The following is a 21,222-nucleotide window of genomic DNA, read 5'->3' as shown; positions in this document are numbered from 1 at the left end:
TATTTTTTATTCGGTACATGGGAATTGAACCGCAAAAAGTATTTTTATGTGCACTTCGTCATCATGCCCAGCTTTTTTTTGCAACAAGTCCATTTCATTGGAAACGCATATTTTAGAATATACACATGAAAATCAGTCCCCAATTGGATAGAAAACTAGCTTAGTGGCGACAGATGGAACTGTCCAATAAGAACAAAAATCTTCAAATGTTGATTTTTGGTTGCGTTGACAACCAAACACAACTCAATATTACTTTTGTAATATAGTAAATAGCCAAAAGTTAAGGCTATCTAACAAACAAATGCAACATTTTACGTTTAAATGAGTAACACATCCATGGCCACATTGAGGTTACTGTTACTGTACATTTCTTCTTATGTTACCATATAATGCATGCGTGTTTAAGATAGCATGCATAGGTTGCCACAGGTCTATGAAGATCTACACAATTGCTGCAGAATCTCGAACGGCATTGGTCACTTGCACCGTGTACTTTTAGCGTAATCTCAACTGCAATCCAGGTCATCTGGTTCTGCTATCAGATAAGGCACATTGATAACACAATCTTTTTTTATGAATGAACACAATATCTGACATTCTATTGCCATTTGAACTGTGCTCTGGTTTTAAATGGTTAAAAGCACAGTGATAGACATTTGGGTGACGACTAAAATCAAAAATCAGACACTGTTTGTCATTGGAATTTGATTGTGCTTTTAGATGTTTGAAAGCATAGTCAAAACGCATTGGAAATTCAATAAACTTCTTGCTGTCTTTTTGAGTTGGTGAATATAGGTTTTAATCTCACTGATCAATGTCTCAACCAAATATTACCCAATTATCCATGTTGAAATCACATGGTGTCCCCACTGGGCACCATTAGTTACATCACATACATTTATAGCTGTCACTTTAGTGTTAGTTTCCTTACATTTTGCATTATTCCATTACATCATTAGTTTACCTATCTTTCCTCTTTCACATTCATGTGGTTCTTCCTGAGAATCTCTAGCCATAGTGGATCATATTAGGCTAACCTACAGGGTTAGAGAGCCTTTACAGAAAAATATATATTGGTGAAAATATTTAGGTGAACCCAGGGGTACCGAGTGGCACAGCAGTCAAATCAAATCAAATCAAGTCTAAGGCACTGCATTGCAGTGCTAGAGGCGTCACTACAGACCCAGGTTCAATCCTGGACTGTATCACAACCTGCCGTGAACAGTAGTACCATAGGGTGGCACACAATTGGCCCAGCGTCATCTGGGTTAGGGGAGGGTTTGGCAGGGGTAGGCCGTCATTGTAAATAAGAAGTTGTTCTAAACTGACTTGCCTAGTTAATAAATACAAATGTTGGTTTGATTCCTCCTGAAAGTTACCATATTAAATTGTTCAAAACATATTGGAGTCTTCAGCCTTGTATGATGGTCAGAATTAGGGGACTAAATCAATGGAGGCCAGAGGGGAAAAAAGTTGTGAAGAATTCAGCTAGGCTTAGATGCTGTGCAACAATTAAACGGATACTTGTGTATTTGGGGATTTGGGGTAATTTCCTACTTGCCGAGTCAGACAAACTTATCGATAACATTTTTATGGCTGCATGTCACGACTTCCACCGAAGTCTGTTCCTCTCCTTGTTCGGTCGGCATCGCCGGTCTTGTAGCCATCGTCGATCCACTTTTCATTTTCCATTTGTTTTGTCTTGTTTTCTTACACACCTGGTTTTCAATTCCCTCATGAATTGTTGTGTATTTAACCCTCTGTTCCACCCCAAGTCTTTGTGTGGAATTGTTTGTTGTGTCGTGTATGTGCACGCTAGACTGGTTTGCGCTGGGTATTGTCAACCCATATTGTGTTTAGTGTTCTTAGTGCCGTGTGTTTTATTAGCCGAAATAAAAGGCTCCTTTGGCTACCCAACTTCTGCTCTCCTGCGCCTGACTCCCTTACAGACAGTTACGCATACAGTGGGGCAAAAAAGTAATTAGTCAGCCACCAATTGTGCAAGTTCTCCCACTTAAAAAGATGAGAGAGGCCTGTAATTTGCAAATAAATAAATTAAAAATCCTACAATGTGATTTTCTGGATTTTTTTTCCTCATTTTGTCTGTCATAGTTGAAGTGTACCTATGATGAAAATTACAGGCCTCCCTCATCTTTTTAAGTGGGAGAACTTGCACAATTGGTGGCTGACTAAATACTTCCCCCCCACCGTATACATTTTACAGACCCCACCCTACAGCTCCATTCAACCTCTCCCATCTATCTCTCAACATCATCCATTAGGGATTTCTATTTGCCATATATTTTTCAACTGTGCTGTGATGCTTCACAAAAGACTTGAACCTTTCTATTCTCACAGCTTCTACAGATTGTAAATTAAAAATAAACATTTTAGCTAAAATAATTATTATGCTACTGATTGATTGACTATGGCTTTTCAAATCACCCAGTATTGCTGTCTGCAGCGTTAGTTCTAGGCAAATGTTGTAATTCTTCAGCCATTCCTGGACCTGTGACCAAAAACGAGCTACATATGAACAATACCAAAATAAATTATCTAATGACTCTGCCTCCTCACAGCAGAATCTGCAGAGCTGGGAAGATTGTATCCCCCATATATATAACATTCTATTAGTTGCAAGAATTTTGTATTTTGTAAATTTAAAAATTCAAAGTTTTGCATCCGGCGTTGTTTTGCGTATCAATTCATAAACCATGTGCCATGGAATGGGTACATCGAAAATCTCTTCCCAACTATTTTGCAATTTATATGGCACAGCAGTCAGTGTTTTGGTCATATTGTGTTTAGTGTTCTTAGTGCCGTGTGTATTATTAGCCAAAATAAAAGGCTCCTTTGGCTACCCAACTTCTGCTCTCCTGCGCCTGACTCCCTTACAGCCAGTTACACATACCTAACACTGCAGTCCAAACATATTATTTTTACCCCCTCAGCCCTTGCGCTAGCCACTTTCCCTAGCTGAAACCGGATGCAGTTTGATTGCCATCTTAAGTGGATGTCCAATTCATTAATGATGCACCCTTGGCCCTTGATTTAGCTCGAGGGAGTGAGTGAACAACTTTGGTCACTTGCGGGGTTGGTTGTTTATAAGCTCAACTTCAAGATGTCCACCCAGGACATTGCCTCTCCGATCGTCACTCTCCCTCGCTCTAGCAAGGAACATTTGAGGTGCACTCGGATGTGACGATGTAAAACGTCATTCAAGGGCTGAGGATTTAATTACTGAGGAGGAACTTGTGCAGTTGGATTCTGAGCGAACACAAAGGGAGGCAGCGGAGTTGGTAGACAAGATACCAGGAGCAGTGGTGAGAGCCAGGTCCAGTAGTGGAAAAAGTACCCAATTGTCATACTTAAGTAGAGATAATGTAACGGGATTCGTCCTCATCTGACGAGGAGTATGAGAAATCAGACCAATATGCAGCGTGGTACGTGTTCGTCATGTTTTAATCACTGAACACGAAAATACAAAATAACAAATTAAAAGACAGAAACCAAAACCAAAACAGTTCCATGTGGAACATACGGACACAGAAAACAATCACCCACGAAACACTGGTGGGAAAAGGCTACCTAAGTATGATTCTCAATCAGAGACAACTAACGACACCTGCCTCTGATTGAGAACCATACCAGGCCAAACGCAAATTACAACATAGAAAAACCAACATAGACTGCCCACCCCAACTCACGCCCTGACCATACTAAAAGAAAGACAAAACAAAGGAACTAAGGTCAGAACGTGACAGATAGCTTAATAGATAATAACTCAAGAAAAAGTTAAAGTCACCCAGTAAAACACTACCTGAGTAAATCTTTAAAAGTATTTGGTTTTAAATATACTTAAGTATCAGAAGTAAATGTAATTGCGAAAATACTTATCAAAAGTAAAAAGATAAATCATTTCAAAATCCTTATATTAACCAAACCAGACAGTATCATTATCTTGTTATTTATTTATTTACGGATAGCCAGGGGCATGTTCCAACACGCAGACATCATTTACAAACGAAGCATGTGTTTATTGAGTGTGCCAGATCTGAGACAGTAGGGATGGCCAGGGATGTTCTCTTGATAAGTGTGTGAATTAGACTATTTTCTTGTCCTGCTAAGCATTTAAAATGTAACCAGTACTTTTAGGTGTCAGGGAAAATGTATGGAGTAAAAAGTACATCATTTTCTTTATGAATGTAGTGAAGTAAAAGTCAAAGTAGTCAAAAATATAAACAGTTAAGTACAGATACCCTTAAAAACAACTTAAGTAATACTTTCAAGTATTTTTACTTAAGTACTTTACACCACTGACCAGGTCTGAGGGGGACTGAGGCGCATGTCAACCCATGACAATGTTTGTGCTACGCAGAGTAGGAGCTGTTACTGCCATCGATTTGGGGGATGGATATCTATGGCAAAGGAAGCAGCACACCCAGAGACTGTGTAACAAACCCCAATAACTGTTCTGTGCTCACCAATTCTGGAATTACAGAGACATTCTTCCATGTCCCAAAACTAAACTGGAAGAAGCAGCCCATACCTGCTGGATCGAATGGATAGCTGTCTATTGAGTAAGTGACATTATTGTTGCTTGTCCCAGCACACAGTAACAAAATATAGAGAAGATAATCTATTGATAACTTTTGCTGTTTGTTTCACAAATCAAATTGTTGCTTGTTAGATTATTTGTATCTAGCCACTCATGAATAACAACTTCTTTCTTCTTAGTCAATTTCAGGCTGATTGCATATCGACTGGTGTTGAAGTGGGCATTGAATGGAGAGAGACTGGGACGAGGGAACAGAAGTCTTGCGTCATGTGTTGTTTGTGCCATTCGCTGCAAATATCCCTAGCCGACAGGAGTCTACATGGGATTCAAGGAGGCAGAGGGTGTAATGGGCCTGTTGTAATTACACTCTGATGATTCAGCAGCACAGCCAGACATTGCCTAACCAATTTCGTCAATCTAATAAATGCTGTTTTGACCAGTACAACCTATTTTGTTACAATTCTGTCAAATCACTGTAATAAATGCCACTTGAACCAGTACCATCTATTTTGTTACTATCTACTATAAGTGATTTATTACAGGATGCCTGATGAGATTGTGTTGTGTATGAAATATAGCAGTCAGCTCAATGTATCAGTAACATTTGAATACTAAGGTATTGGTAAAAGCCAACGAAACAGTGTAGACCTACAGTATATAATGACATGACAATCGATGAACTGGCAAAGACAGATATTTATTTTCTACAACACAATACAGATCACTGCACATAATGTACAATACACAGTATAGACAAGGCATTCAGACACTTCAAATCTACAATAAAATAGACAGTATAACGTAGTCATGGCGGTGCTGTTATGTACAGTAGTAGCCTATAGTGAATTATTTATTTTATATCCTATAGACGCAAAGTGATAATGACCAAAGGCTAACCATTTCTGTTACAGTAGAGTGTGTTTGTATTAGGTAGCAGTGCAAGGCAAACCATGTCCGTGGATACGGTGGGAGTTGGGGTTGTCAGAATAGCCCCCAGGTGTCCTTGAATCTTGACACTGCAATGATCTTGATGTTTGTGCTGCAATTGTCTATGTGTATCAGGGTTCTGTTACTTGTTGTGTTACTTGTTTTTTGTGGATCCCAGGAAGAATAGCTGCTGCTTCTGCAAAAGCAAATGGAGATGTGAATAACCCAGTAATGACCTCCTCGTTGGGTTTTGGGATCGGGCAATGTTGGAAGCCAGACAACGGCCTCTTCCACAGGATTTGAGCTCCCAGTACTTGTCCTTGCGTCTCTGCAGGATGCACTCCATCAGGTCATTGCTGAATCTTTGAGTGGTGGGCTGATATCCTGTCCGTGATTGTTTTGGGTAGACAGCGTTAAATCTTGGAGTGCCATAAACGAAGACAGAGAAGAAAATCTAAACACAAGGACGTCGCCCTAAACATTGAAAGAACATAGGGGACACTTCTTGGTTTGCTATATTGCACTCAGGCTGGAAGCAGTTGATCAGATTTGTGTAGTGTAGTATAATGATTAGTATAGTGGATATAGTCAGGCCCCACACTAGAAAAAGGGTGCCTCTGAGCACACTTCCACTCGTCCCCTTCCCATATCCACACCAGGTGGTAGGACCTCCGTAGGTCCAGCATGGAGAACATGGTGGCCCTCTGGAGCGGCTCGAAGGCTTAGGAGATTAGTGGTAGCGGGTAGTGGTTCTTCACCGTGATGTCGTTGAGGCCCCGGCAGTCGACGTACGGACACAGTGTTTTGTCCTTCTGCTCCACAAAGAAGAACCCTGTGCCGGTAGTGGAAGCAGAAGGACTGATGAACCCTGCAGCTAGGGAGTCCACAATGTAGGTCTACATAGCCTTGGTTTCCAGACCCAACAGAGTGTACAGTCGTCCCCGGGGTGGAGTGGTGCCTGGGAGAAGGTAAATTCCGCCGTCATAGGGTCGGTGCAGCAGAAGCTAAGTGGCCCAGGCCTTACTGAACACCTCCCGGAGGGCTTGGTACTCTGCTGGAATGGCGGAGAGGTCCGGGGCAACTTCCGAGCCCACCGGAAGACTCCCTGGGCAGGCTGCACTGACTTCAGACAATGTCCGTGGCAGAACGGGCTCCAGCCCATAATGGCACCAGCAGTCCAGTCTGTGATGGGTTTCCTCCGATAATCCTTGAATGAACGTGTCGAACAATGCGTCCTGGTTCCAGGCACTCTCTGGCACAAAAGTGAAAATCATTGCATAGTCTGCCACACTATGGGGGTCTTGATATTGCTGGAGCAGCTTACGAATCAAACACCTCTGAACATCCACCACAAACTCCTCCAGACTGAGGCAGACAGGGGACTGTTGCTCCCACACCGCCATAGCCAAGACGAGTGCTCTCCCTGACATCAGCGTTATGATGTACGCCACTGTATGCTCGAGCAGTCCGAGGGGAACGAAGAAGGCTGCAGCTTGAAAATGAGGGAGCACTGGGAGAGAAAAGCCTGGCAGGTTCCGGAATCTCCGCGTAGCGCTCTGGAGGAGGTACGTGGGGATCTCGGAACATTGGGGTAGGATGGGGAGATTACAGGTGTGACCCGCTGCCCAGTCGGAAATCCGCAGAATTGCTCCAGCAAAGTCTCGAACGCCTGGTCAAAAAAGTTTATTACTAGAACAGGGGGCAGGCAAAACAACAGGTCAAGGGCAGGCAGAGGTCCGTAATCCAGATCAGATTCCAAAAGGTATAGAACGGCAGGCAGTCATAGGGTCAGGGCAGGCAGAGGTCAATAATCCAGTGTGGTTGTCACACCCTGATCTGTTTCATCTGTCCTTGTGATTGTCTCCACCCCGCTCCAGGTGTCGCTCATCTTCCCCATTATCCCCTGTGTGTTTATACCTGTGTTCTCTGTTTGTCCGTTGCCAGTTCAACTTGTTTGTCAAGTCAACCAGCGTTTTGTTCTCAGCTCCTGTTTTTCCCAGTCTCTCCTTTAACTTGCCCTCCTGGTTTTGACCCTTGCCTTTCCTGTCTCTGAGCCCACCTGCCTGACCAATCTGCCTGCCCCTGACCCTGAGCTTGTCTGCCTTCCGGTACTATTGCCCCACCTCTGGTTTTCTGACCCCTGCCTGCCTTGACCTGTCTATTGTCTGCCCCTGCTGGAATATTAAACCATTGTCAATTTGACATGTCTGCATCTGGGTCTTACCTTGATTCCTGATAGTGGTGGGGCAAGGTACAAGATGGCAGGCAGAATGATCAAAACCAGGAAAACTAGAAAACAGAAACTATAGACAAGACAGGAGCAAGGGGAAAACCTCTGGTAGGCTTGACGAACAAAACAAACTGGTAACAGACAAACAGAGAACACAGGTATAAACACACAGGGGATAATGAGGGGATTTTACAGCACACCCATGAACCATGTTTGATATTGGACAAGTGATGGTAGTCTGTCAATGTAACACAAGTTTCACTACAGCCTTTTTAAAATGTATTTATTTATTAAACCTTTATTTAACTAGGAAGGGCTCATTGAGATTTAAAATCTCTTTTTCAGATGAAGAACATGAAAAACTAAAAGTAATCTAGTAAAAAACATAGAATTCACAAGAGTATAACAAAATCAAAAACAGCAAATTAAAAACATTGACAGGTCAGGGAATCAGTCTCAAGATCATTCATCAGTGATTTAAAAATACTAATCGGGACAAGTTCTTCCAGTTTAAAAGTATTTTGTAAGGCGTTCCAAGACGATGGCGCAGAGTACATAAAAGCCCTTTTACAAATTCAGTTCGGACATTTGGAACAGTTAGCAGGATAAAGTCCAGCGAATCAAGAGAGTACCCACCACAATAACCATACAAAAACGACCGTGAAGCCTAAGTGCTATAATGCTACAAACAAAGACAACTTCCCACACCCACAGGTGGGGAAAAAGGGTGCCTAAGAATGGTTCACAATCAGAGACAACGATAGACAGCTGTCCCTGATTGAGAACCATACCCGGCCAAACACAAAGAAATAGAAAACATAAAACACAAAACATAGAATGCACACCCCAACTCACGCCCTGACCAAACCAAAATAGAGACATAAAAGGATCTCTAAGGTCAGGGTGTGACAGGAAGGTTTAGTATTTTTTAAATCTAGTCCAGGAGGGTCATGTAATTGTTCAGTGTTTTAGAATGAGTTGCTTATTAGGTTGTATATCGATGTGTGCCTGATGCCACCCCTCATCTCTGATTCTTCGCTGGTAGTGCAATATTAATTGCACCTACAGTATAGGCTATTTAGTGTGGTCTCAATCAAATGGTCCATAGCCTATAGGCTATGAAGTGCATGTTCGGAGAAGCACAGAGCAAAGTTATATTACAAAGATAGCTGCTGGGATGGTGTAAATAAAACTAGGCTGCATTACACACTGCAATGGATATTCCAACCCTGAGCCCCGGGCTGCTCTTGCTGATCAAAAATGGATGTGCTGCATAGGGCTATGATGGAAGTTCAAGAGGAGAGTCAAAGGTTTCTTCCAAAAATATTTTTGGATTAAACCTAGTACAAAATAAAATAAAAAATCCCTATCTTGTGCTCAGACTAGCTTATAGCCTATGGTCTGTTCAGTTTGAGAAGGAGAGTGTGACGATGAGAAGGAGGACCAGAGGCCAACTTTGATAGCTTGCTACTACTATAACTGAATTTATTTAAAAGCAATACATTTTACTCCACCGGTAGGCCTGCTCTGTCTGGGTTGGAAAGGTATGCCTAACTTTTAAAAGTACATGCTCAGATTCCTAATTATGTCTCAGATTTAATTATTTGCAAACTGCGACTGCTTGGTTGCAAACAAGACACACTGATTTGGCATGGAAGAAATGTAAGATGAACACATAGGCCTATCTCCTTGTCCATTCTTAGCCTGAAATTTCAGTCATTTCTGTTGTATTAAAAAATACATTCCCATAATATGTAAAATTACGTAGAATTTCATGAAATGTTTCTAAAAGGCAGTGTTTTCTCAGACTGGAAAATACAATGATAGATTCATGCAATGCTTTTACAGTTGTCTACTATGGTCTGTGAACCTTCTGGCCTCAGCCATGGGCGCTATCGAAATTCCTGCGTTGCCGTGTATTGCCGACAGGACGAATAACAGTTTCTAAAACTGCATATCTAAGGCTATGGTCTGTCCAAGAAGTGAGGGAAGACATGTTCTCTGCTATCCACTTTGTTTTAATAATTATTTTGGGTATAGGGGAGGGCCCCTTTTTCCCCAAGCATTCAGGGAGGGTTTAGGAAAAATATATTTTGCTGAAGGGAGGGCCCTCCATTTTCATTTCACAGAAGTCCGATTTTCTCCATGTAACTCTTACTATAAATAACGTTCACTCCCTTAATAACGGACTTATTTTCAAATAATTGTCAACATATAACATCACATTATGTGTGGGACATTCACTGTATTACAAGGAACAATAGCATGTCTATTTCGCTCCAGTAGCTGGCATATTCTGTCCGTTCATAATTCACCCGTGGGAAGACTAAGAAGGCAGAATCACTTTCCTTAAATGTATCCATAATGGAACGAAAATTGCATTTATTCATGTGTATGCTCCAAATCCATATGATACTATGTTTTTTGGGTTCACTGAAGAGCATATTGTTAGAACTAACTCACTTCCGTCTGGTTATTGGGAGAGACATGAATTCCATTTTGGACATTCGGGACAAATCTAATAAGACTAACTTACAATCCACACGCAACCAAGGCTCTCCAGCATATACTCTCTAACAACATTGATGCTTGGCAAGCAAATAACAAAGCAAAATAGTGCGCGTTCTACTCAAACCTGCATAAATCATTCTCACAAATTGATTTCAAACTATCATCGACACCTCTATTTTTTTTCAATCAAGAAAATAGACATTTGACATGTAAGCTTATCTGACCACCATGCTTACTACTGCCAACTTTACATTTCTGAATCTCCTAAAAGAGCCACAAGATGGCCTTTCAATGTTTCATTACTTCAAAATCCTACATTCTGTGATCAATTTGAAATTGAACTAAATTATTTCATAATGATCAATAAAAGTTCAGTCGATGACCCCTGGATTCTATGGGATGGCACCATAAAGGTTTTGTTAAAAAGAATCCAACCGCATTTGCATCTGGGTTGAATAAATCACAAATAAAGAAGATGTCTGTCACGGTCATCCTCCTCTTCATCTGAAGAGGAGAGGCGAGAAGGATCGGAGGACCAAAATGCGGCGTGGTATGTGTTCATGATGAATATTTAATAAAAGAAAGCACTGAACACTGAATACAAACTATACAAAAACAATAAACAAATAACGACCGTGAAGCTATAAATGAGACCTGTGCTGAAACAAGCAACTAACATAGACAATCACCCACAAACAAACAGTGAAACCCAGGCTACCTAAGTATGATTCTCAATCAGAGACAACTACTGACACCTGCCTCTGATTGAGAACCATACTAGGCCAAAACATACAAATCCCCAAATCATAGAAAAACAAACATAGACTGCCCACCCCAACTCACACCCTGACCATACTAAATAAATACAAAAACAAAGGAAATAAAGGTCAGAACGTGACAATATCAGAATTGGAAATGTTGTTAACTGTGTTAGAGTGTTCTCAACAAACACTCTTTTCAGACCAGGTAGCTATTACTCTTTCCAACTTCAAAACATAAATTAATTATGAGACAGAGAGCAGAATTTGGCATTCATCGAGTAAACTCAACCATTACTTCCATTGGCAATAGTCTCAATCTTTACAGGCCAACAAGCTACGCAGTAATGATCAATTAGCTGATATAGCAACTATTGAATCTGAAACAGGGGAATTACTATCAGAACCTTAATGAATCCAAGATTTTCCTGCTTCTATAAAGAACGGTACACCTCTGATTGTAAATCCACACCATGCCAGTCTAATTCCTTTCTAAAATAATTAAGAACTCCTCTTTTCTCAACAGAGGAAGCCACCTCGCTGGGAGCCCAAATCTCTCTCAATGAACTCAAAAGGTCATTGGATAGCATGAATATAGGCAAATCACCTGGATGGGATGGTATTCCTCCTGAGGTCTATTTAACATTTCGGAATCAATTTAGTCCACCATTGCTCGAAATGATTAATAGATCCGTTCACAAAGGTTTGTGTAGGAGGATGTGAGTGCAGCACTAATTTTGTTTTTATTAAAAAAAGGTAAAGATGCCACTCAGTGTTCTCACTATTGCCCCCTATCTTTGATAAACACAGACATTAACCAGTTTTCCAAAATGTTGTCGTCCCTTCGAGACTTACTTAACCAAATTGATCGACACAGTAATAGTCGATGGAGGTTATCCAAGGATAAACACTTTTTAACAATCCAGCTTTGGTCTGTTAAAAAGTGTTATCCTCAGATAACCTCCATCGACTATTACTTTTCTTAGATGCTTCATCAGAAAACACATTTAGGAATTGGCTCCAATTTCATTAATATGATTAAAATACTATATGCCAATCCCTCATCCATAGTTATAACAGGTAATATCTGCTCTGCTCTGTTCAGAATCACTAGAAGCAGCAGACAAGGAGATCCAATTTCGCCTCTGCTATTCTTACTATCCACGGAACCCTTGGCCCATGCAATTCATCTATCAACATAAATAACACCAATTTCTGTCAAATCTAATGATCACGTAATAATCTCATTATACGCAGATTCTATTTTACTATATCTAGACCATGTATCTCAATCGCACCCAAACTGTCATGTGTGCTCCCTCTCCGGCCTCTAGGTCACCAGGCTGCTCGTTATGGTGCACACCTGTCACCATCATTACGCTCACCTGGGCGTCATCAGACTCACCAGGACTCCATCACCTCCTTGATTACCTGCCCTATATATGTCACTCCCTTTGGTTCCTTCCCCAGGCATCATTGTTTCTGTTCCAGTGTCATGTTTGTGTTTCTTGGTTTTTATTTATTACGTTTATTTATTCAAACATTTACTCCCTGAACTTGCTTCCCGACTCTCAGCGCACATGTTACACAAACGCATTGTAGATAAATTCAGCTTCATCTCAAGTTATAAAATGTATCTAACCAAATCAGCCTTACTGCCTCTCAAGTTCCTGATGGATGATTCCATCTCTACTTATGGAATCCCAATCGTTTCCTATTTTAAATATTTGGGAGTAGATATGTTTCCTTATGTTGCCCTCTGGATGAGTATAGAGAGAAATATGGTGTTTCCTATTGCCCTGGAAGAGGTGGTCTTCACTGATATATCCCTTAAACAATATTAAAAAACAGTGGAACTGGGAATCAAAATGGTATGGCCATACTTCAATATTTCACAATAATGCCTTGCGATCTGGAGGGCGGCCTTTTGTATCCCCCCCAACGAGTCCAAATGTGGAATCCATACCCTTACCGATATCATGGACAGTGTAATACTCCGGGTGTCGTGGGTGTGGAGTCAAACGCAGGAGACAGAGAGTGCAATGCTGTGCTCTTTAATTGCACCAACGCACCACAGGGTGCTCACAATAATAACGGCCCCAAAACAACTGAAAAATGCACGACCAGGAACAAACACGTTCCTCTACTACAGAGCCGAAAGTTACAATAATTAATCCCGCACAAAAAGAAGCTAATCATCACAAACAGGTGCTACCAATAAACATACAAGGAGGGGGAGGAAAGACAATCAGTGGCAGCTAATAGGCCGGTGACGACAACCACCGAGCACCACCCGACCGGGAAGGGAAGCCACCCTCGGTTGGACTCGTGACAGACAGTAACGGTTTGAGAACATTCCGAGATTGTAAAGATACATACGCATTTCCAGGAAACTCTTTTTTAAAATGTTTACAACTTAGGTCAACTATGGTCAACTGAACTGCCTGGGTTATTATAAGAATGTTGACTCTAAAATGTTGACTCTAAGATGGCAACTACCTCACTCTCTCCCATTTAACCAGTGGATACAATTACTAATAGAAGTTATAACAAAGAATTATTGACAGCAGGAATGAATGGTGCTAGTCAACGAACAATTGTGGCCTCTGGACAAATAAAAGCCCCACACATACGAACTCATTATATATATTTATTTAGACTTTTGTTACTTTCTTTCAGGCCCACATACTTCACTGTGGAAAAGAGGCCAAAATACCTGTCATGTTGATCTGCTTTTCAGTTTGCTGAAATATTTGTCTCCAGCAATCAGAAGGTAAAATAGATCCAAAACAATTGTAATTTATATTTACAATTCGCTTATCCAAAAGGATTACTAATTTACCTAGGTCTTATCAATAGCTCTTATCAATTTGTAAATGACAAGATCATTTATATTGGAAAAACTCAAGTAGATGCCTTTTACACTTGAAGCCAGCAGGTTCACTAGACCTTATCCATGGTTTCCTTGCGTGTAAATAAAGTGGCATTAAGTCATGGTCAGAATATGGCATATCACCACCACACCTTCATTTCTTTGATCTCCACCCCAAATGAATAGTGGGTGAATAAATAGAATGCTATTCTCATGCTTAAATTCACAGTCAGAATACGCGTAGAGAGAAAAGTACATTAAAAGGGAATTGCGTTACATTTATGTGGCTTAACTCTAACGGACGATATTCTCCAACCATCAGAGAATAGTGGGATAATTCGTGTAGATATTGGATAGTATTGCCCCCGTCCTCCCGCCCACGCATGGCATGCCAATGCACTGTTAAACCTCCTAGTCATTCCAGACAGATTCATACAGGATATTAACCCCCAGGCAAGAAATTCTAAATGTGCTTATTCTTTAGAGAAGGTGTTCTCAAACCTCCCTTTCAGACCCCAGATGTTCCAAGTATTTGAGTTATTCCAGAGCTAGCACACCCGATTCAACAATTCAAGCCCATGACGACTTGAAACGTGTGCTACTTCAGAGCTACAAAAAAAACGGGATCCCAGAGGAGAAGCTTGAAAACCACTGCTTTGGAGGAGATTCTCAGTTCCTATTCTGGGTTTGTACAGCCTTACTAACTTCTTATATGTTTAACTAAAGACAGTTATTCCACAAAATACTACCTCCACTTTCTCTCTGCAATTTTGCCCAGACATTGGCCAACTTTTAATGAGCTCCTTGGTGTAAGGGCTTTAGCTTTATTGTGAAACAGGGAGCCGGGAGACATTTTCAAAAAACTGTCAAACTGTACAAATGCTTATAATTTTTTCAAATAAACAAAATCAACAAAGACAACCAAAAACCTTATAATAACCCAGGCAGTTCAGTAAAATGAGATGAGGCTTACAACCTTGGAAGGTAAGGTCATTTTTATATATTATGTTATTAACATGCCTACATTGTGAAATCCAGCAATTGCAGTAGGCCTTGCCAATTGATACAAATTGTGTTTAGCCTTGTCACCCAATGGGATTCATGTAATGGGCACAATGAATGGAGATGATAGCAGAGACTGCTGCTCGGGGTCTGTGCTATTCTGATTGTCTGCCCGAGTAGCACAGCTGCTGAGGAGTGAGAGGAGAGAGAAAGGCAGGTGCCGGTATGTGCTCAGAGAAATGACTCACCCTCTCACCTTTTCCCATTGGGCTGGTCCTTTGTAAAGAGCCATCTCTTAAAATGCTGTTACCATCTCAATAGGTCAGACATCTTACATATCTCTGGGCAGGCCATGCAGCCATACAATTTCCATTATCTTCCATCTATTTCACACTGTCAGTCTAAAGGACATTTTTTCTGCTAAAATATTGGAAATGATTGGAAATGTTAAAGTGACTCTGCTGATATAATGTGCCTGCAGGGTTGGGGACAATTCCATTTTAATTCCAGTCAATTCAGGAAATAGACTGAAATTCCAATTCTCTCAAATGTTTTTCAATGAAGAAACGTTGAATTGCAATTTGTTTACTTTCTGAATTGACTGGAATTGAAATGGACTTGTCCCCAACCCTGGCCTAAAGTGATGAGTATAGTGTCACAAATTGATTAATTTCAAAACATCAATTGCATTTGTGTCAGTGCTCATACATGTGGGCAAATTAATTTGCAGACATTGATTTTACAGTATGTGTCAAATCTCCAAATGCACAGTAACACTTCAAGCACCACACGTCACAGCAGCAACAGAACAGAATAAAATAGAATCCGGGTGAGCTATTCACAAGAGGCAACTTTGCTAAGATTTCTTACCTGGAGGACAGTGGGCATTAACCAGTGGGGACCCGTTATTCAGTGCATGTGGGGTGCTCTTCATGGGCAAATTTAGTGGGTGCTCATGGTGGGTGTCTTAGGTTCCAGTTGTTGTTGCTAGTCAACTTTCAGAGGACACCCCCATGAGTGTCTTTCAGAGCCCCTCCTAAAACCCCACCTGTTTTGTTTTGGTGGTTGACTCCTTGTTTGCTCCCCTTTCTGTTTGAGCGACTTTTATTTATTTTTTGCTGGGGAAAGTTGCAAAACGGGGGCTCATCTGACATATTCTTCCCCATGAGTATGGTAGTCACCTACCTAGCTCTGCCCAGATATTTGAGTGTTCAAAATACACTTTTATGGTACAGTTTCTGTCACTGACATCCACCTTGAGGGGTTATAAGATTGAGGGAATTTTTAAAGTTGCATAAAAACACCGGCTATTAAAATAAAGCCAGGGAATTTAACTTGGAAGTATTTGTGGATACCCCTACATGGGAGATGCTAGATAAACCTACAAAAGGCGAATCTGCTATTTCAAAGCATTGACGTCAAGGTGGTATCTGGCGATCCAAAAGCACTAGTCAAAGAGTTGATCTGTACTGCTTTGGTGGGAGAGGAAATCCTTCCAGAGGGGGGATGATGAAAAGGGTCCTACGGGTGGTAGAGTACACCACATAGACGTGGGGACTGTGAGAGGTAGAACCAAAGGCAAAATGGGAACAACAGAAATTAGAGCTTGAGCACAGGGAACGGGAAAGAGAGTGGGGAGAGATTGGAACAGAAATTAGAGTTGAAGCACAGGGAAAGACAAGATGAGCGTGTAGCCAAACAACAAGAATGTGCAGCCAGCCTGGAAAAAGAAGAATGTGTGCATGCCATTCAACTTAAAGAGATGGAGCTGGAAGTGCTACATAGGGAGAAATATCTGGAAGCACTCCAGATCCAGTCAGGCAATCCGGCAACCTGAAAAACATTTGATCTTGGTCGGACAAGCCGACTTGTACCGCCTTTCAACAAAAATTAGGATGATGTATGTTTTACTCTGTTTGAGCGTATTACCATAAGATATTTGGTCACTGCTCCTCCAAAGTGTTCTTGTGGTAAAAGCTCAACGTGTACGCTGCTTTGTCTCTTGACCAGAGTTCAGATTATGACCCTGTTAAAGCTGCTATCCTTGGGGCCTACAGACATCAGTTCCGTAAATTACGAAACACAGGACCTTGAGAATTTAATGACTCATTCTTCTCAAGCAGTTCAATAATTTGCTACCTACATTGATGAGCACAAGGATCTCACTGTTGAGAAATCTGCAGTTCTTGCAGATTAGTTTGTTGACACATTACCTTCTCAAACAACACACCCAGTAGTTATCCCTGTGAACAAAGCAATCCAGAGAAGTCACCCACTGTGAGGTTTCAGTTCATTTCACAGTGCCCAAAGTTTGGCAGAAAACAGTTTTTTTTAAATATCCGCCAGTTTGTCATTATTGCCGTGAGAAAGGACACATTGTCTCTGTGCCCTAAATTAAAACAGAACAATTAGAGAGAGAGAAAAAGCTGTTTATTTTTGTCGGAGCACTCCAGCCCATTAAGCCTCTGGTCTGGGAATGGTGTATTTCCTGGATCAGATGTGTATGAACCCTTAGTTTCAGACGGGTGCATGTCTCTGCAGAGCAGCAGTGATGTTAAGCGGCCGGTGAAAATACTGCGAAGCTTGGGGCAGCCCAGTCCTTCATTGGAGGATGTTTAGCCTTTGTCTGAAACTTCAACTGGTTACAGTGTTAGTATACGGTGCGGAGATGGGTGGCATGGAAGTTCCTTTGTAAGACATGGAACTTGAGTGATGTTATTTCTGATTTCTTTGTCATTGGAGTGAGGCCTAAGTTTGTGTGTGTTAATTTGACAGAGATGTTCTGATGAGGAAAGGCGTTCTCGCACCATTTCTGGGCAAGATGATTGGCAGTGTATCAAATTGTTGTTCCAGTTACGTTTCAACAAGAGATACATGAGGTTGGTTCCCAATGTTAGTATGGCAGGCCATCTTGGCGCCAACAAGACATATGACTGGATTGTATTGATATTGGTCCTTTGGCCAAAGCAAAGAGTGGTAATCAGTTTCTCTTAACTATCATGTGCGCTGCCACTCGTCTCCCTGAGGCTATTCCACTGACGAAAATCTCTACGGATATTGCCGGAGTTTCCCCTTGAAATCCGACACGCCCGTGGTAAGGACAACTTGGTTGCTGATCAAATCAAATCACATTTGATTGGTCACATACACATATTTAGCAGATGTAATTTCTGTTAATTCTCCAACAGTGCAGTGATATCTAACAATTCACAACAATACACACAAATCTAAAGTAAAATAATGGAATAAAGAAACATAAATAATAGGATGAGCAATGTCAGTGGCATTGGCTAAAATAAAGTAGAATAGAATACAGTATATACATATGAAATGAGTAAAGCAGTATGCAAACATTATTAAAGTCACCAGTGATTCCATGTCTATGTATATAGGCCAGTAACCGGGTGGTAGCCGGCGAGTGATGGCTATTTAACAGTGATGGCCTTGAGATAGAAGCTGTTTTTCAGTCTCTCGGTTCCAGATTTGATGCACCTGTACTGACCTCGCTATTTGGATGGTAGCGGGGTGAACAGGTCGTGGCTCGGGTGGTTGATGTCCTTGATGATCTTTTTGGCCTTCCTGTGACATCAGGTGCTGTAGGTGTCCTGGAGGGCAGGCAGTGTGCCCCCGGTGATGCGTTGGGCAGACTGCACCACTCTCTGGAGAGCCCTGCGGTTGCAGGCAATGCAGTTGCCATACTAGGTGGTGAAGCAGTCTGATAGGATGCTCTCAATTGTACATCTGTAAAAGTTTAGGGTCTTATTGGCCAAGCCAAATTTATTCAGTCTCCTGAGGTTGAAGAGACGCTGTTGCACCTTCACCACACTGTCTGTGTGGGAGATGTGTATGCCGAGGATCTCAAAGCCTTTTACCTTCTCTACTGCGGTCCCATCAATGTGATTAGTGGCGTGCTCTCTCTGATGGTTCCTGAAGTCCACGATCATCTCCTTCGTTTTCCTTCGTAGGCTGTCTCGTTATTGTTGGTAATCAGGCCTACAATTGTTGTGTCATCTGCAAACTTGATGTTTGAGTTGCCACGCATTCATGGGTGAACAGGGAGTACAGGAGGGGGCTGAGCACGCACACTTATGGGGCCCCTGTGTTGAGGATCAGAAAAGTGGAGATGTTGTTTCTTACCTTCCCCACCTGAGTGCGGCCCGTCAGGAAGTCCAGGACCCAGTTGTACAGAGCGGGATTCAGACCCAGGGCCCCGAGCTTAATTTTTCATAGAGCAACTTATACCATTGGTTTTATACAAAGCAACTTCAAACCAGGCACTTTTTGCAAATTGCTTTTTGATGCTTGAGATGAGAGAAACAAACAGTATGATGGTTAATGATTCAATCTCACCTTGACCCATTCTGAACTGAATATACATTTCAGTCAAACGGCATTTTGTTTTATTCTGCCAAAAAATCTAAACAGAGATGCATACTCAGATACACATTGCAAGTGACCTAAAAGCACCAGGTACTGTTTTAGAGTTGGTATAGAATAGGATGTCCCTGAAGCGAAAATTTTCTTCAACAGTACTGCTGTATACAAAATAAAAACTTAACACAATACATAGAATATACAAAACATTAAGAACCTCTTTCCAGGAGACTGACCAGGTGAAAGCTATGATCCCTTATTGATGTCACTTGTTAAATCATTGCAGATTAAGGGAGGAGACAGGTTAAAGAATGATTTTTAAGCCTTGACCCAATTCAGACATGGATTGTGTATGTGTGCCATTCAGATGGTGAATGGACAAGACAAAAGATTTAAGTGCCTTTGAATGGGGTATGGTAGTAGGTGCCGGGCACACCGGTTTGTGTCAAGAACTGCAGCGCTGCTGGGTTTTTCATGCTCAACATTTTCCCATGTGTATCAAGAATGATCCACCACCCAATGGACATCCAGCCAGCTTGACACAGAACTGTGGGAAGCATTGGAGTCAACATGGGCCAGCATCCCTGTGGAATGTTTGACACCTTGTAGAGTCCATGTCCTGACAAATTGAGGCTGTGCAACTCAATATTAGGAAGGTGTTCATAATGTTTGGTATACTCAGTCTACATTGCATGGTACTACTTATGCCATATACTGTACATTGTGCACGCTTCGTATAGCCACAAACATAACATATTTGCACACTGCCCTTACACATTCTGTCAGTGGCGTTACTAACACAGCTCAAACTTGTATCATTGCATCCATAGTGGAGTCCCAGGTCCCGAATTGACTCTTGTGTTTCTGAGGAATGCTGAGTTCTGTGTTGCTCTAACATCTCCCATTCTGTCACACCTCTGGGAAGCAAAGGTTATGTTGTGATAACATCCTTTATGACTGATAGCTAATTGGAAGTTGAAAAAAAAGTTAAGGGGGTAGATCAGATGTAATATTGCAGATTATATTGCTTCTATCAATATATTTGTCTGTGTCATTTCCAATCCCCCATATTTTTGTTGTAAATATATCTAAATATTTTCCTTTATTTTCCCCTAACCCTGATTGGAGTAAACTACTGGACAATACTTAGGCTTCTACTCCCAGCTTATACATTTTACTGACACACTGTATTTTACGATAGTTATCTTTTGTTTGTATTTAATCCCATCCTTCAGCTACCCTCAACCACTCCCATCTATTTTTGAAGACCATCCAGATAGATTTCTATTTGCCATATATTTCTAACTGTGCTGCTTCATAAGTTGTGAATCTATATACATTTTACAGACACCATATTTTATATGAGTTATTGTTGTTTGGACCAAACTAAAATAGAGACATAAAAAAGGAACTAAGGTCAGGACGTGACAGTACCCCCCCAAAGGTGCGGACTCCGGCCGCAAAACCTAAACCCATAGGGGAGGGTCTGGGTGGGCATCTGTCCGCAGTGGCGGCTCTGGCGCGGGATGTGGACCCCACTCCACCATAGTCTTTGGAGCGGCAACCCTCGCCACCGACCCCGGACTGGGGGCCCTTACAGCAGGCCCCGAATAGGCGGGAGACTCTGGCAGCGCCGGACAGGCGGGAGACTCTGGCAGCGCCGGACAGGCGGGAGACTCTGGCAGTGCCATAAAGAACCGTTGTGTTGAAACGCCTGATGTTTATTAACAGTGAGAATCGCAGAATGGTGAACTTAACTAAACGACGGAGAGTTTTGACTGTGTGATATTAGATTGCTTCTTGTGTAAATATTTTCTGTCTGCGCCGGACAGACGGGAGACTCTGGCAGCGCTGGAGTGAAGGGCGGCTCTGGCAGTGCCGGAGTGAAGGGCGGCACTGGCAGCTCCGGAGTGAAGGGCGGCTCTGGCAGTTCCTGACTGACGGGCGGCTCCGGCAGCTCCGGACTGACGGGCGGCTCTGGCAGCTCCTG

This window comes from Oncorhynchus nerka, linkage group LG13 (assembly GCF_034236695.1).
Source record: "Oncorhynchus nerka isolate Pitt River linkage group LG13, Oner_Uvic_2.0, whole genome shotgun sequence".
NCBI classification, from domain to species: domain Eukaryota; kingdom Metazoa; phylum Chordata; class Actinopteri; order Salmoniformes; family Salmonidae; genus Oncorhynchus; species Oncorhynchus nerka.
The sequence above is the reverse complement of the archived record's forward strand: the minus strand, read 5'-3'. Positions refer to the sequence as shown.